Below are 14963 nucleotides of genomic sequence, written 5' to 3'. Positions count from 1 at the left end.
GCCCTGGACAACGAACCTCTTGTGGGAAAGTGTGACCCCGGGGCTCACTCACAGGTCAGATCTCTGAACTTAGCTCCCACCATAGAACACTTCGGTCCTGTTTTTCTAGTCAGGAGGCACTATGATCTTAAAGTTTGTGTTCCCCCGCCTCCACACCAAAATTCACATGTTGGAATCCTAATGCCCAATGTGATAATGTTAGAAGGTGGGGCCTTTGGGAGGTACTTAGGTCATACGGGTGGAGCCTTCACGAATGGAATCAGTGCTCTTATAGACGAGACCCTACAGAGCTCCCTCACCCCTTCCACCATGTGAGGACACTGGGAGAAGGCACCAGCTAGAACAGGGAAGGCCCTCATCCAACTCGGCTGTCACCCTGATCCTGAACGTCCAGCCTCCAGAACTGTTGTGTACAAGCACCCCTTCCATGGTGTTTGGTTACAGCAGCCTGAACAGACTGAGACAGGAGGAGCGCCGTAGGATGTGCTTCCTCCTTCGCTGCCTGTATGTTGGCTCTAAGCCATGTCTGCAGACTTGGAGCTGACACCAAGGCCTGTCCATTCTTGACCAGAGGAGGCAGAACCAGGAAGCCAGCTCTGAGCTCTAGTCTAAGCCCTGGGCAGTGACCAGAGGAGGCATGTTTGGGGCCTGGCACTGCAGGTTTCTCTCTTTGAGTAACTGGTCCTATGCGTCTGCCCCTCGGTGGAAACCCACGGGGGAAGGTAAGAAGTGGAGCGAGGCAGCTCTAACCCCAGGCTAACGCTGCTCTCAGCACTTGCTGCAGCCAGGCCTTGTCCTTAAAGCTGACAACGGCAACCCTATGAGGCAGGTGCTGTTCTTACACCCCGTCCACGGATGCGGAGACTGAGTCACAGAGGTGTTAACAGGCTTGCCCCAGGTCACACAGCCAGGAGCCTGTTAAAGGGTCTCCCCGCTTCAGCCCTTGCCTCCCCAGAGTAGCCGAGTGATCCAGTTAGAAAAACACCCAGTACTGTCACCCTTCTGGTCGAAACTTTCCGGTGCCTGCCCATCTCAGCCAGGAAAGATCCAAAAGCCCCCCAGCGCTCCACGCCCTGACCCGTGTCCCACCCCCGCCCTCACTCGCACCCCCCACGCTGCTGCCCTGCCTCATCCTCAGGGGTCTGCCCAGGTGTGCATGGGCTCCCGTCATATCTGGGCCTCTGGTCCAACGCCAGCTCCTCCGCAGGCCTTCTCCGAGAACCCTCTAAAATAACCCCCCCACCCCAAGTCCCCTCCTCCCCTCCTCCCCTCCCTGGTGCACTTTCCTCCTTGGCACCGTAGTACTGGGACTCATCCAGATTTTTTTTTTTTTTTTTTGTCTGCGTTGGGTCTTCGTTGCTGCGTGCGGGCTTTCTCTAGTTGCGGCGAGCGGGGTCTTCTCATTGTGGTGGCTTCTCTCTTGCTGCGGAGCACGGGCTCTAGGCGTGCGGGCTTCAGTAGCTGTGGCACGCGGGCTCTAGAGCGCAGGCTCAGTAGTTGTGGCTCACGGGCTTAGTTGCTCCGCGGCACGTGGATCTTCCCGGACCAGGGCTCCAACCCGTGTCCCCTCCATTGGCAGGTGGAGTCTTAACCACTGCGCCACCAGGGAAGTCCCTCATCCAGCTATTTGAGTGTTGCTGTCTGACTCCCCCACGAGTGCCCATCCCGCGAGGGCAGGGACGTTTTCGTGGCTGTTGCATCCCCAGCGCTCAGAGCACTACCAGGGACGCAGCAGTGGTCAAGTACTGTTGAATCAATGAATGACACGGTGCCGCGGGTATGCGGGCAGCGGTGTAGACCAGGGGGTGGGTAAATGCAGGCGGTGCCAAAAAGAACTTACGTCCCGAGGCGACTGACACGGTAAATGCTCCCACACCTGAAGGCGCAGAGATAGTGGGGCACGTGCGAGGGGCGCTCAGCCCACACTGGAAGGGAAGCGGGCGAAGAAGGCGGGAAGTCTGTGTCGTTGGCGGGTACCTCGCTAGCCAAACCGAAAGGGCCCCCAAAGCAGAGCGCCGCTGAGGTACCCGACTGCTCAGCAAAGGAGACTGAGCGGCGTGGACTACACTTCCCAGAAGGCTCAGCGCCAGGCGGAAAGGGTACGGACGACGCGGAAGGCGCGAGGTGTTCCGTGTCAAAGAGGGGCCTGGTTCGGATGGAGGGTTGCAGAGTGTCGCGAGAGAGAGGAGTCGGTGTTAAGTAAGGCTGAGAGTTTGCCCTGAGCAACGATCAATTTTTGACTTGAAGATGTTGGTGGAAGTTGGGGTGGGGGGGAATCCTAGGAAGCACAGGTACGGGCGGTGGGCAAGCAAGTCATCGCTGCGGGCAGCTGGACTCGGCCCTTCCGGGGGCCTCACGGAGACTGTGGGACACACCTCAGATTTGCACCCTGGCACGGTGGGGGGGTGGGGGGGGCGTTGTTCACTGACCCCCATCCATCTCTGTTAGAACGCTGCTTCCAGGGCATGAATTCTCTGGCACTTTGGCCTGGGCGTGCACGTTCCTGTGACCAGAGAAAGCCCTGGGCAGAGTGCAGGAGCTTGCAATAAAAAGCTGTAGGTGGGTGTGGAGGACAGATGTGTGGGCTCCGACAGCGTCTGCTCCAACGTCCGTGTGGAGGTGTGAGTCCCTGTGAGAGGGAGGGTGAGAGGGGTGCACGTGGAGAACGTGTTCAGCTGTGAAACCAGATGAGATCGTCACAGAGAGGGCAGTGTAAAGAGAGAAGAAGCCCAAGGACAGAGCACCGGGGCCTCCAGCTGTCAGAGGTCCAGTAAAGAAGGAAGAATCAGGAAAAGAGACTGAGAAGCCTTGATCAGGTAGGAGAACAGGAGATTGTGGCATCCTCGAAACCCAGTGAAAAGCAGTGATCGGAGGAGGAGTGATCAACTTGACGACAGATGGCATTTACCGGTGTAGAGGTCATTGATGACCTTAAACAACAGTTCTGGGGGGTCGGGATGGGGAAACTTGACTGGAAAGGATTCATGGGTTTTAATAGCTGCTCTCATTCAAAACCTGTATTAGTCAGCTTCCTCTAGGTTATGCTGAGTGATAAACAAGGTCAAAAACTCAGCAACTTACAAATATCACTTCTCACTGCACCTGTCAGTGTCCAGTCAGGAGACAGAAACCACACTAGTAACTTAATATAAGGAGTTGTTGGCTAAGAGAGCTGGGTAATAATAAAAGGTAAAAGCCCCTGCTGTGTCTGGCCCTGGGTGCTTTGGCGGCCCAGATCTGTAGTCCTTTCCCTCTGCCCGCCCTGTGAGAAAGAGTGAGGCCCTCTGAGGAGGTGGCATAAACAGGGTCACCAACATAGGGCCACCCTCCCTCACACTATGTGTTCTGTGAGGCCCACCAATCACAGTTTTCTGTGTTCCACACTTGCGTTAACAAACAAACAATATGGTTTGTTTTTTTTCTCTTCTAAATATAAAATACAATTCTAAAAACACCTTCTCAAATGACACTAGGAGTGCTGAGACTGGCCAGCCCTCAAGACCACGTCTGGAAGTCAGTAAGGGGTGTGGGCCAGTGCCAACCCAGGGTCCTGAGCTGCATCCCCCATGGCTGTCACTGCCTGCGTGGCGTCCAGGACAAACAAGTCCCTGCATCTCCTGGGCACAGCAGGGAGAGGCCAGGACTGTCTTCTCTGAGGGAAAAGCCCCGAGACTACCGAGTCCAATGGTACCCAGGCCCACAAAGAGCATTCCATCTGCCCTCCCTGGCCTGGAGTCTCTGGAAGGGGTCCCAGGGAAAAGAGCCACCTAGAAAACCCCTCCCTTCTCTCTAGGTGTGTGGGGTGGGGAGAGCCCTGTGTGAAAGGGGAGTCTGCACAGGCAGCCGGGTCTGGGTGGGGTGAGGTGAAGGGAGAGGGCATCTCCTGTGTGTGGTGGGCAGGGTCCATGTGGGCTGAGTGTTCTGGGAGGGTGAAGGGGATCCATACACCCGTGGAGGGTGCCATGTGTGTGTGCAGCCATGTGTGCGAGGTCTCTGGGGGTCAGCATGTGTGACCAAATGAGGTGGCAGCCAGGTAGGCAACTCTGTTTACTAAGAACTCTCGGTGCAAGGGTGTCCTCGTGTAGCCGGGGAAGAGGTCAGTCTTTGCGTGCGACCCTGGGTTGGGGGAGTGCCCTGTGCGACGTGCTTAACCGGGGAAGGAGCCTTGGGGACAGCTGTGACAGCAGGTTAGTTAGCAGACCCAGGAAAAGGACTTCCTGCCTGGGGCACCGTGGGGAGCAGGTGGCAGATCCCCTGGGGGGCCCCCCGGGGCAGACAGCTCTGGTCTCTCCTGGCCCGGGGTCCCAAGCTGCTGCTGGGCAGAGCCCACGGGCTCCTGGGCTCCCTGCCTATCTCGCCCTGAGAGCCTCAGGCCTCGTCCTAACTGAAGGACGCTGCTCCGTCCAGGGGGCCCTGCTCCCCAGCCTGCACTACCCTGGAGGCTGTGCTCCCCTGTACCCCTGGGGGGCAACTGGGGTCAGGCCCCCAGAGGGGGAAGGGTGGGTTAGTGGGGGGCAGTTAGTAACAATTCCCTCTCACCTGAGTTCTGGGAAATCAGTCAAGGTTCAAGGCTCCTCCGTTGAAAGGCAAAGCTGGTTTGCAGGAAGTGGGGCGCACAGGCCCAGCGTGTGGGCTGCACCGTGTCACTCACCGTATTTGTTTGCCAGGGCTGCCATCACAGATACCACAGACTGGGTGGCTTAAACAACAGAAATTTATTTTCTCACAATTTTGGAGGCTGAAAGTCCGAAATCAAAGTGTCAGCAGGGTTGGTTCCTCCTGAGGCCTCTTTCCCTGGCGTGGAGACGGCCGTCTTCTCCCTGTGTCCTCACATGGTTGACCCTCTGTGTGTGTCTGTGTCCTAATCTCTTCTTCTAATAAGGACACCAGTGCTTATTTATTTTTTCACAGTTCTGGAACCTAGGAGCCCATTTCTGTTGTTCGGGCCACCCAGTCTGTTATGGCAGCCCAAGCCAAGTAACACGGTGGGAAACAGGGAGCCCAGGAAAGCTGCACTAACCTCCATCACCGCTGTCAGGCCCAGGCCACCCTCTCAAGGCGGGTCCAGCAGTGAAGGTGTCTAGAAGGCGGGGTGCCTGGTCAGGGGGATGGGTGACCCCTACAGAGAGGCCTGTGGGAACACAGGTTTGGAGCAGCTTCATTTGGGACCGGCCAAGCCTGGTTGCCTCTGGGCCTCCAGATGTGGGGCTGGAGACCTCAGGAAGGGCAGTGGGGGGAGGGGTCAGTCTGGGGCCACGGTGGGCGGTCAGCACGGCATCCCGAAGAGCACCCCTCCATGTGCTCGTTCCAGGAAGGTCCTGCTGCACCTGCCAACAGGTCCACAGAAGCGTGTCAGGGCCTGGTTTCTTCCCAGTGTTTGCCAGGACCCCTGGGCCATGGGCACACTGGACACTTGTTCAAAAGCAGGGGGGCCATAACTTAGAGCTAAAGGAGGAGGTGAGGGACAGGTCACGTGTGGGGTATGGATGCTTTGGCCACTGCCCCCCACCCCAGCTTCTCCTCCTGAATTACCACAATCTCTGGAAAAGCAGATTGAGCTCCTGCCAACCCCCACCCCTAGAAAATGAGCAGGGACGGTCCACCCTCTCAACAAAAGCCAGCCTGACGCCCACCCCCACCTGCACCCTCTAACACCCTGAGTCCCAAGCCCCCTCCTCCTGCCCCCAGTCCCCAGCATCCCCCAGTCTGAGCCCCTCTTGTTTCCTGGCAGTGAGACTTTGAGACACGGGGGAAGGGAGAGAGTTAATAACCGCAGGGGAGGAGCAAGAAATGTGGCAAGAGAGCATAATACTCCCCCTTCGAGCTCTGGGCAAGAGGACAGTGGGCTCATGAGCCAATAAGCAGGGTGCTAATTGCTCATAAATAAGCAAGAGATCAGCAGCAGCTCCTGCAGCCAGCCGGACAAGCTGAGAACCAGGAGCAGATCAGGAAGAGCCCGGATGAGGACAGCGCTCTCATCTGGGGGGTGGGGAGTGCCCAGGCTGGGACACCTGGGGCAGGTGCACTGCAGACACCTCAAGAGCAGCCAGGCCTAATGCTGACTGTCCTGCCGGGGATCTGGGGAACTGCTAACTTCAGGCATTCCTGCCTTCACCATGCCACGCAAGAGCTGAGGACTCAGCGGTGAGTGTGGTCCTGGGTCCCGAGGTGTCCTTGGGGGCAAGATTGGAGCTCAGACACTTCTGGGGGCCTTCCAGGTCCCCCCTACATACGGCAGGGGATGTAGTTTTCTCCAGAAGAGGAAAGGTGAGTTTGGCCACAGAGGAGCTGGGGAGAACAGAGAGGGGACATGGGGACAATGGGAGGGTGGCCTGGTGTCTAGATAGCAGGTAACAGTCTGGTTAGAGGGTGAACACCAAGGGTGCTGCTTCACGGAAACTTTGGAGGCTCTGGGCACGGACACGGTGCTTCAGGCCTGGGGGGTTACACGCCCTTCGTGCCTCCACCCCAACCAGGACGGCTGTGCCTGCCACACCGCCGAGGTGCTGATGAGAATGTGAGCTGGAGGGGAGGCGTGGGGAACTTACAGGAACATCTGGAAACTTTCAGTGGCAGGGCTCATGCTGGAGGAGCCCTTCATTCAAGAAGTCCCTGCCTGCTAACCCTCCTTCACGAGGCCAGTCTGTTTCTCTGCCTTCAAGCATTTCAGTTCAACAGACTTCTCCCATGGCTGCTGTGTCCAGGATGAGGAAGTCCAGTGCCTTTCCTGCAGCACGCTTCATGCACCCCTTTCTTGGAAGGGAGGCTTCCACTCCTTGACCTCCCCCATCTCCCACCACTGTGGCCAGGCCCTGGAGGGATTATCAGCAGCCTCGGTGCTGCCAGCCCAGGTCCCTCTTCAGCCTCCTCCTCCCTGACTTCTGGGCAGCTTTCCTGACCCCACATCCTCATGGGATGCTCTTGCCAACGCCCCTCTGGCTGCCCTCCTGTGCCCCAGGTGCTGCCTGTTTCCTTCCCAGGCCCTCGCCTCTGCCGTGCCGCAGGTGCCAGCTACCTTCAGGGCTTCATCCCCTCACTCCACACGCACTCCTGGAGAACGTGCCCATGGCTTCAATAACTTGTGGCTTCAATTTGTTGGTACCCACCCCCACAATACGTATCTGTACCCCAGGCTTGTTGTCTAAACTCCAGACGCACAATTTGACTGCCCACTCCATCCCCCCCTGGGATGTCCTGAAGAGAAGCAGGATGGAGAAGTCAGTGCTGCCCGGGACTGATTTCAGTCTGTCTCCTCTCACCGTAATAAACTGAGTCTGTGAGTGCTTCCAGGGAATCATTGAACCTGAGGCTGTTCTTGGGAGCCCCAAGTGGCACCCTCACATCAGGTTGCTCACGTGGTCACTTCCCTGGCCGGAGCGCACCCTCCCTTGCCTGCTCCCCAGAGACTGTCTCTTTCCCTTTCACTCGCTGTGCTCCAGACACACCAGTCTCCTCTCTGTCCCCAGAAGACACCAAGCTCGTCCCGACGCAGGGCCTCCGTACTCACTACACCCGCTGCCGTCAGCCCCACGGCCACCGCCTTCTGGTGGCCAGGCTTCCTCGGCAAGGCTTTCCCTGCCCCCACCCCAGGCCCTCCATCACGTCTCAGCTTATTTTCTTCCCAGTACCTATTACCATCTGAATTATGTAGCTAATGTTTTTGCTTTCACATTGGCTTCTTACCTGTTTCTCACTCTGGAACAGAAGCTCCTTGAGGTCAGGAATGTGCCTGTCTCACTTGCTTCTCTATCCCTGGCCGTGGTAAAGACTCAGGAAGTGCTTGAGGAATGAATGAGTGAGTAATGGAGTGATCTCCCTGCTCATAGCCTCACCTCTCCATAACCATCTAAGCAACTGGCAGCTTCATGCTTCTAAATGAAAATCCACTCAAAGATTCTTCAAAGTACCCACCAATGATGGGATCACATCCATACTTCTTAGCCCATGTAGACTAGCCATCTACTGCTGTGTAACCAATTACCCCAAAACTTAAGACAAGCATCCATTATCTCACAGCTTCTGTGAGCCAGAAATCTAGGCGTGGCTTCAGCGGCTCAGGTCTGCTGGTTTCTGCCAAGCTGTTGACCAGGGTGCTGGTCCATCTGAAGACCTGAGCCCGCTTCCAGGCCCTCTCGTGTGGGTGTGGGCAGGCTCAGCACCCGGTCGCGGGGCCTTTCCACGGGCCGCCTCGCAGCCTGCTAAGGGACTGGGAGAGTGGGGCCGAGATGGGGCCATAGGCTTTTTTTTTTTTTTTTTTTTTTTTTTAAAGGAACTCCTTTATTTATTTATTTATTTATGGCTGTGTTGGGTCTTCGTTTCTGTGCGAGGGCTTTCTCCAGTTGCGGCAAGCGGGGGCCACTCTTCATCGCGGTGCGCGGGCCTGTCACTATCGCGGCCTCTCTTGTTGCGGAGCACAGGCTCCAGACGCGCAGGCTCAGCAGCTGTGGCTCACGGGCCTAGTTGCTCCACGGCATGTGGGATCTTCCCAGACCGGGGCCCGAACCCGTGTCTCCTGCATTGGCAGGCAGATTCTCAACCACTGCGCCACCAGGGAAGCCCCATAGGCTTTTTTTTAAATGATGACAATTGACATAGAACATTGTGTTAGTTTCAGGTGTACAACATAAAGATTTGGTATTTGTATATATTGTTAAATGATCACCACGGTGAGTCTAGTTAACGTCTGTCACCACACAGAGCCACAGAAATATTTTTCTTATAATAATTCTAAGATCTACTCTTTTAGAAACTCTCAGATATGCAACACAGTATTATTAACTATAGTCACCATGCTGTGCATCGCATCCCCATGACTTATTTATTTTATAACTGGAAGTTTGTACCTTTTGGCTCCTTCACCCATTTTGCCCATCCCCCCACCCCCTGCCTCTGGAAACTACCAATCTGTTCTCTGTATCTATGAGCTCATTTTTTGTTTGTGTGTTTTTTAAGATTCCAAATATAAGTGAGATTATGGTATTTGTCTTACTCTTCTTGACCTATTTCCCTTAGCATAATGTCCTCAAGGTCCATCCATGTTGTGGCAAGATGTCATTTATTTTTATGGCTGAATAATATTCGTGTGTATGTATGTGTGTGTGTGTGTGTGTGTGTGCGCATGCACATGCATGCGTATATGATATCTTCTTTATCCATTCATCTATAGATGGACACTTGGGTCATTCACATGTCTTGGCGTTGTATAGAATGCTGCAGTGAACGTGAGGGTACATATATCTTATCAAGTTAGTGTTTTCATTTTCCTCAGGTAAATACCCAGCAGTGAAATTTCTGGATAATATGATAGTTCTATTTTTAATTTTTTGAAGAAACTCCATACTGTTTTCCATAGTAGTTACACCAATTTACATTCCCATCAACAGTGCCCGAGGGTTCCCTTTTCTCCACAGCCTAGATAACACTTGTTATTTCTTGTCTTTTTGATGATGTCATTCTAACAGTTATGAGATGATATCTCATTGTGGTTTTGATTTTCATTTCCCTGATGATTAGTGCTGTTGAGTACCTTTTCATGTTCCTGTTGGCCATATGTATGTCTTCTTTGGAAAAATGTCTTTATTCTGTGCCCATTTTTTAATCATATTGTTTGATTTTTTTTTGCTATTGAGTTGTGTGAGTTCTTTATATATTTTGGATATTAACCCCTTATCAGATGTATGATTCGAAAATATTTTCTGGGCTTCCCTGGTGGCACAGTGGTTAAGAATCCACCTGCCAGTACAGGGGACACGGGTTCGAGCCCTGGTCCAGGAAGATCCCACATGCGGCGGAGCAACTAAGCCCGTGCACCACAACTGCTGAGCCTGCACTTTAGAGCCCACGAGCCACAACTACTGAGCGCACGTGCCACAACTACTGAAGCCCACGTGCCTAGAGCCCATGCTCCGCAACAAGAGAAGCCACCACAATGAGAAGCCCACGCACCGCAACAAAGAGTAGCCCCTGCTCGCTGCAACTAGAGAAAGCCCGCGCTCAGCAACGAAGACCCAATGCAGCCAAAAATAAATAAATAAAATAAATTTATTTAAAAAAAAAAAAAGAAAAAATATTTTCTCCATTCCATGAGCTGCCTTTTCATTTTGTTGATGGTTTCCTTTGCTGTGCAGAAGCTTTTTAGTTTGATGTAATCCCACTTGGTTTTTTTTTACATTTGTTGCCTTTGCTTTTGGTGTCAAATCCAAAAAAGTATTGCCAAGATTGATGTCAAGGAGCTTACCACTCTATGTTTTCTTCTAGGAGCCTACATCTGGTCTTACATTCAAGTCTTTAATCCATATTGAGTCAATATTTGTGTATGGTATAAGATAGTGGTCCAGTTTCACTCTTTTGCATGTGGCTATCCATGTTTCCCAACACCCTTATTGAAGAGATTGTCCTTTCCCCATCGTATACTCTTGGCTCCTTTGTCATAAATGAATTGACCATACAGTCATGGGTTTACTTCTGTGCTCTCTATTCTGTTTCATTGATCTATGTATCTGTTTTTATGCCAATACTATACTGTTTTGATTACTATAGCTCTGTAATATAGTTTGAAATCAGGGTGTGTGATACCTCCAGCTTCGTTCTTTCTCAAGATTGCTTTGGCAATTCAGTGTCTTTTGCATTTCTGTACAAATTTTAGGTTTTCTTTTTTTTTTTTTCTATTTCTTTGAAAAATGTCATTCGAATTTTGATAGGGATTGAATTGAATCTGTAGATTGCATTGTAGATATATGCTGGACACTAAGGAGTTGAGAGTGAAGGAACACGCCACGTCTATGACTTCTGCTAACACAAGTTCATCTCCCTCCTCTAGATTGTCCTCCACCCCCACCCCCACATAAAGCTCCTCAATTCATCCTCAAGGTCCAGATCACAGCCCTCCTCAGAGACCCCGGGGCATGGCATTAGAAAGGGGTTCAGAGGCCCATGCTCTTTGGACACTCACTCAGCCTCCAACTAGGCCCTGCATTAATTTTACATTAATGTATGTAAATGCATACTATTGAGAAGGGTCATATTTTTAGCTGGAAAAAATTTCTTAAAAAGTCAAAGACAGGGCTGAATACTGGGCTTGGGCAGGGGGACCCAGAGCCAGAGGCCCAAGGAGAAGGATATGCCAGGCCTTTTCCTCTGCTAGTGAGGAAAGAACTGACACCAGAGGGGCACGGACAGACAGCGTCACAGGTGACCAGGCCCGGAAAGAGCTCGGATCTGAGCTGGACCCCGAATTTGGCCTAGTGAGGGGTGTCTCAGCGAGACACCTGTGGCTCTGGGCTAGACCGCTGCAGCCAGAGTTCCCCCGTCAGTGGGAATCACTGGGCCGCACAAAGGGGCTTGTGGGTGAGCACTGTGCCAGCCAGACAGGACGCTGTGAGCCGTGCCCCTGATTGGAAGCAAGGCCTTCAACCCTGCTGAGCCTCAGTGAAGCGCTGGGAAGAGCAGCAGGAGGGTGGGAGGGCACTAGGTCACGCCTCTCTGAACCCAGATTTCTCCTCCTTAGAGCCAGGGCCTGGGGAAGATGAGGGTGGAGGACCCTTCTCACACTCAAATCCATGAGGTCTGAAGAGGCCCTGCCTCCCAGGATTTTGGTGAGGCTCCAGGGCCACCTGATACCCCCTCCCATCACCCTCCTTGTGTCGAGGAGATGTGCCCACATCAAGACCCCTCTTTCTGCTCACCCTTTTAAGAAAACCCCAAGAAACAGGGGTGCTGGGGCTTGGGGTGCTAGGCCCATGTCCCTGCCTGCACCTGGGCCTTCCCTCCTCCAGAACCTAGATGACTGAGGTGCTGCTGCCTCCCACCCTCCCCGCACCCCTGTCCTGTCCCTCGATGCCCTGGGCTCCCGCATGCTGCTGCTGCGGGCGGGGGTCTCTGTCCATTACCTGCGCCCAGACGGCGCCGCCCACTTGATTTCCCGGACGGGAGAGGCGGGTCCTCCGCGCGGGCTCGCAGCGCCGCCACCAGGAGGCGCTGCCCCCTTGAAATGCCGCGGAACTGTCCCTGGATTTGGGGCAGCCCTGCGGTAAGGAGTTCCAAAACACAGGCGCGCGGAATTAAGGGTGAGCAAACGGGCAGCTTTGACGGAAGCGACAAACATCATAGCAATGGCCAGGTTCCCAAAGTTCTGGTCTAGTTCTGGACCCCAAAGTTACATTAAAGAGTCTCATGTCCTGGGAAGTACCTGCCTATTGAAATTTGGTTCTGACATCTGCCCAAGTCCCCACTTCTGGGTGACCACATGTGGGACTCCAGCCCCACAGCGTGCAGGTTTGTGGCCTTTTGAGCTCATCTGGGGACGAGCCTATTTCCCAAGACACAGCCTTGTAGGGACAGCAAAGAATAAATAGGGGAGAAGAGGGCTTTGAAATCAGCAAATTCCTTCCCTAGTAAGAAGCTGCATCCAGCCTCTCTGAGGCTATTCTGTGATATAGATAACAGTGTCTCCGGCAGGGGTCGTTGGGACCATCAGAGGCAATGATGCAGCTCCTACCCCACCCCCAGACAGCTGAACCCTCTCAGTCCTCCACCCCACTGGTACACTGCTGCCCTCTGAAACCACTGTACAACTGAGAAAACAAATACATAAACAAACCAGGTACCGCTCCACATCCACTAGAATGGCTATAATCTTTTTTAAAGGGAAAAAAAAAAAAGCAGGTGTTGGGTAGGATGCGCAGAAGTTGGAACCCTCGTGCGCTGCTGGTGGGGGAGTGAAGTGGGGCAGCCACCGAGGAACCGTCTAGTCATTGCTCAGAAAGTTACACGCAGCATTGCCATTCCACTCCGTGGCAATATGCCCAAGAGAACTGAAAATACACGTTTGAGCAAAATCTGGCCCACAAATGCTCATAGCGTCATCCAAAAAGTGGAAACAACCCAAATGCCCATCAGCTGATGAATGGATAAAAAAATTGTGGCATAGGGGACTTCTCTGGTGGCGCAGTGGATGGGACTCCGTGCTCCCAATGCGGGGGGCCCGGGTTCAATCCCTGGCCAGGGAATTAGAGCCCACACGCATGAGAGCCGCAGCTGAGAGTTCGCATGCCACAACTAAGGAGCCCGTGAGCCACAACTAGGGAGCCCACATGCTGCAACTAAAGAGCCTGCCTGCCACAACTAAGACCCCGCACAACCAAATAAATAAATAAATATTTTAAATTGTGGCATATCTACACAATGGAATATTATTCTGCCATAAAAGAAATGAAGTGCTGATGCAGGCTACAACATGGATGAATCTTGAAAACATGCTGCATGAAAGAAACCAGTCACAAAAGGTCACTTATTGTACGAGTCCATTTTATGAAATGTCCAGAAGAGGCAAATCCATGGAGATGAAAGCAGATGAGTGGTTGCCAGGGGTACAGGAGAGGATAACAGGGAATGACTTTGTAATGGGTGTGGGCTTTCCTCTTGGTGTGATGAAGATGTTTTGAAACTAAACAACAATGTTGGTTGCACAATACTGTGAATGCACTAAATGCCACCAAATTGTTCCCTTTAACATAATTAATTTTACATTATGTGAATTTCATCTCAATAAAATAAATAAGTAAACCAAGCCAGCATTATGTGCCTGGAGTAATGGGAGCCCTGGGACGCCAGCCCACAGTCTGCCGCTCTGGGGCTAATGGCTCCCCCACCCCCATCTGCAGGCCCCCCCTTCACGTCCCTGATGGCACCTTCCTCTCCACATCGCCTGCCCTCACCCAGGCCCTCCACCTTCCTCCAGCTTCATGTCTCTCGTCTCCTGTTTCATCCACCCCGCCATGGGACCCATGACTACCCCAATTCCAAAACCCACACCCCAATTCCAGTGACCTAGCAGCAACCCTTGGCCTGCTCTCCCTCCTCTTTCACCAGCCTTGACCTGACCTGTCAGGCACCCCTGCCCTCAGCCTGAGGCTGGGGTTCCTCCTCCTGTCTAAGGCTGACTTTGCTCCTTTGGGAAACTCCTCCTGGCTCTTCAGCCACGGCCTCTAAAGCAGACCCTTGGCCTCTAACACACTCAGTCTCTCCCAAATTGAAGGAGGAGGAATCAACTTTCCATGCCTCTAACTTTCCCCTCCACTCTGCTCCTCTCTCTGGCACTCCCGGTCAGACCTCTAGGAGGTGTAGCTCACAGGCATATGTCTGCTCACTCTGTGTCCCGGGCCACAGCCCAGCCTCATCCCAGCCTTGCCAGCCCAGGAGGCAGCTCCAAGGAGCGCTTCCAGCACTTTCTTCCCGGCTTCTCCATGGCCTTTCTCAGGATTGACGGCTCCCCTCCTCTCTAACCCCACTGCTGCTTCCTCTCACTCCTCCTTAAACGTGACGGCATGTTCTCCGAGCTACCCTGGACCCCTCCTCTTCTTGATCCACCTTGGGGTCGGGTGGGGGGGGGCACTGATAGCTATCTTGTATTCATCAGGGTGGGCAGACATCTGGGGACACATAACCCAGAACTGGAGGCTCACCTCACAGTCACTGAGGTCCTTTCTCACTCGACACAGTTGCCTGGGGTCCCCTGGGTGGCTCTCTCCCTGACTTGAGGGGGCCAGGTTCTTCCACCTGGGATAGCCCCTTCCACGCTCCAGGAGAGAAGGCGAGACCCTCAGGAAGGCACTGGAAACTCAGCCTCCACTCACCCTCTCACCCCAGCCACTCCTCACCTAAAATGCACAGAGGCCAGGAAGATGGTAGGGCCGAGCTGTCTTCCTGCGGAGCCCTACCCTACAGGATGGGGGCGGGGGGGATCTGGGGGATCAGCGGCATCTCTGTCACAACCTGCGGGCAGTACGTCTCCCATTAGCTACAGACAGACAGCTCAGTGCCTCCTGGGTTTGCAGCCATGTCCCCTTTAAACACACTCACTCTACAGTGTTCTGTGCCCAGACACCCAGCCCCAAGTCTTGGGGAGCACAGGTTACAGCGCCACCGTGTGAAGAAGCTGGGCCCACAGAAACAACTCGGGGAGC

General features: G+C 53.7%; 1 long non-coding RNA gene across 3 annotated transcripts; it reads left to right on the top strand.

Annotated features, from left to right (window-relative positions):
- Positions 1-2751: 2751 nt before the first annotated feature.
- Positions 2752-13909, top strand: LOC309632290. 3 transcript variants are annotated; one of them, XR_014246834.1, is made up of 3 exons: positions 2752-2816; positions 3474-8237; positions 8565-13909. It is a non-coding gene; the product is annotated as an uncharacterized lncRNA (long non-coding RNA). The 3 variants fall into 3 exon arrangements; XR_014246835.1 differs by lacking the exon at positions 2752-2816 and having other exon boundaries at positions 3785-6267; positions 6477-8237; XR_014246836.1 differs by lacking the exon at positions 2752-2816 and having other exon boundaries at positions 3785-8237; positions 8565-9268; positions 9718-13909.
- Positions 13910-14963: the final 1054 nt, after the last annotated feature.

The sequence above is a fragment of the Balaenoptera borealis genome (genome assembly GCF_965194805.1).
Source record: "Balaenoptera borealis genome assembly, chromosome: 1".
NCBI classification, from domain to species: Eukaryota; Metazoa; Chordata; class Mammalia; order Artiodactyla; family Balaenopteridae; genus Balaenoptera; species Balaenoptera borealis.
This window is presented reverse-complemented; position numbering and strand designations above follow the sequence as displayed.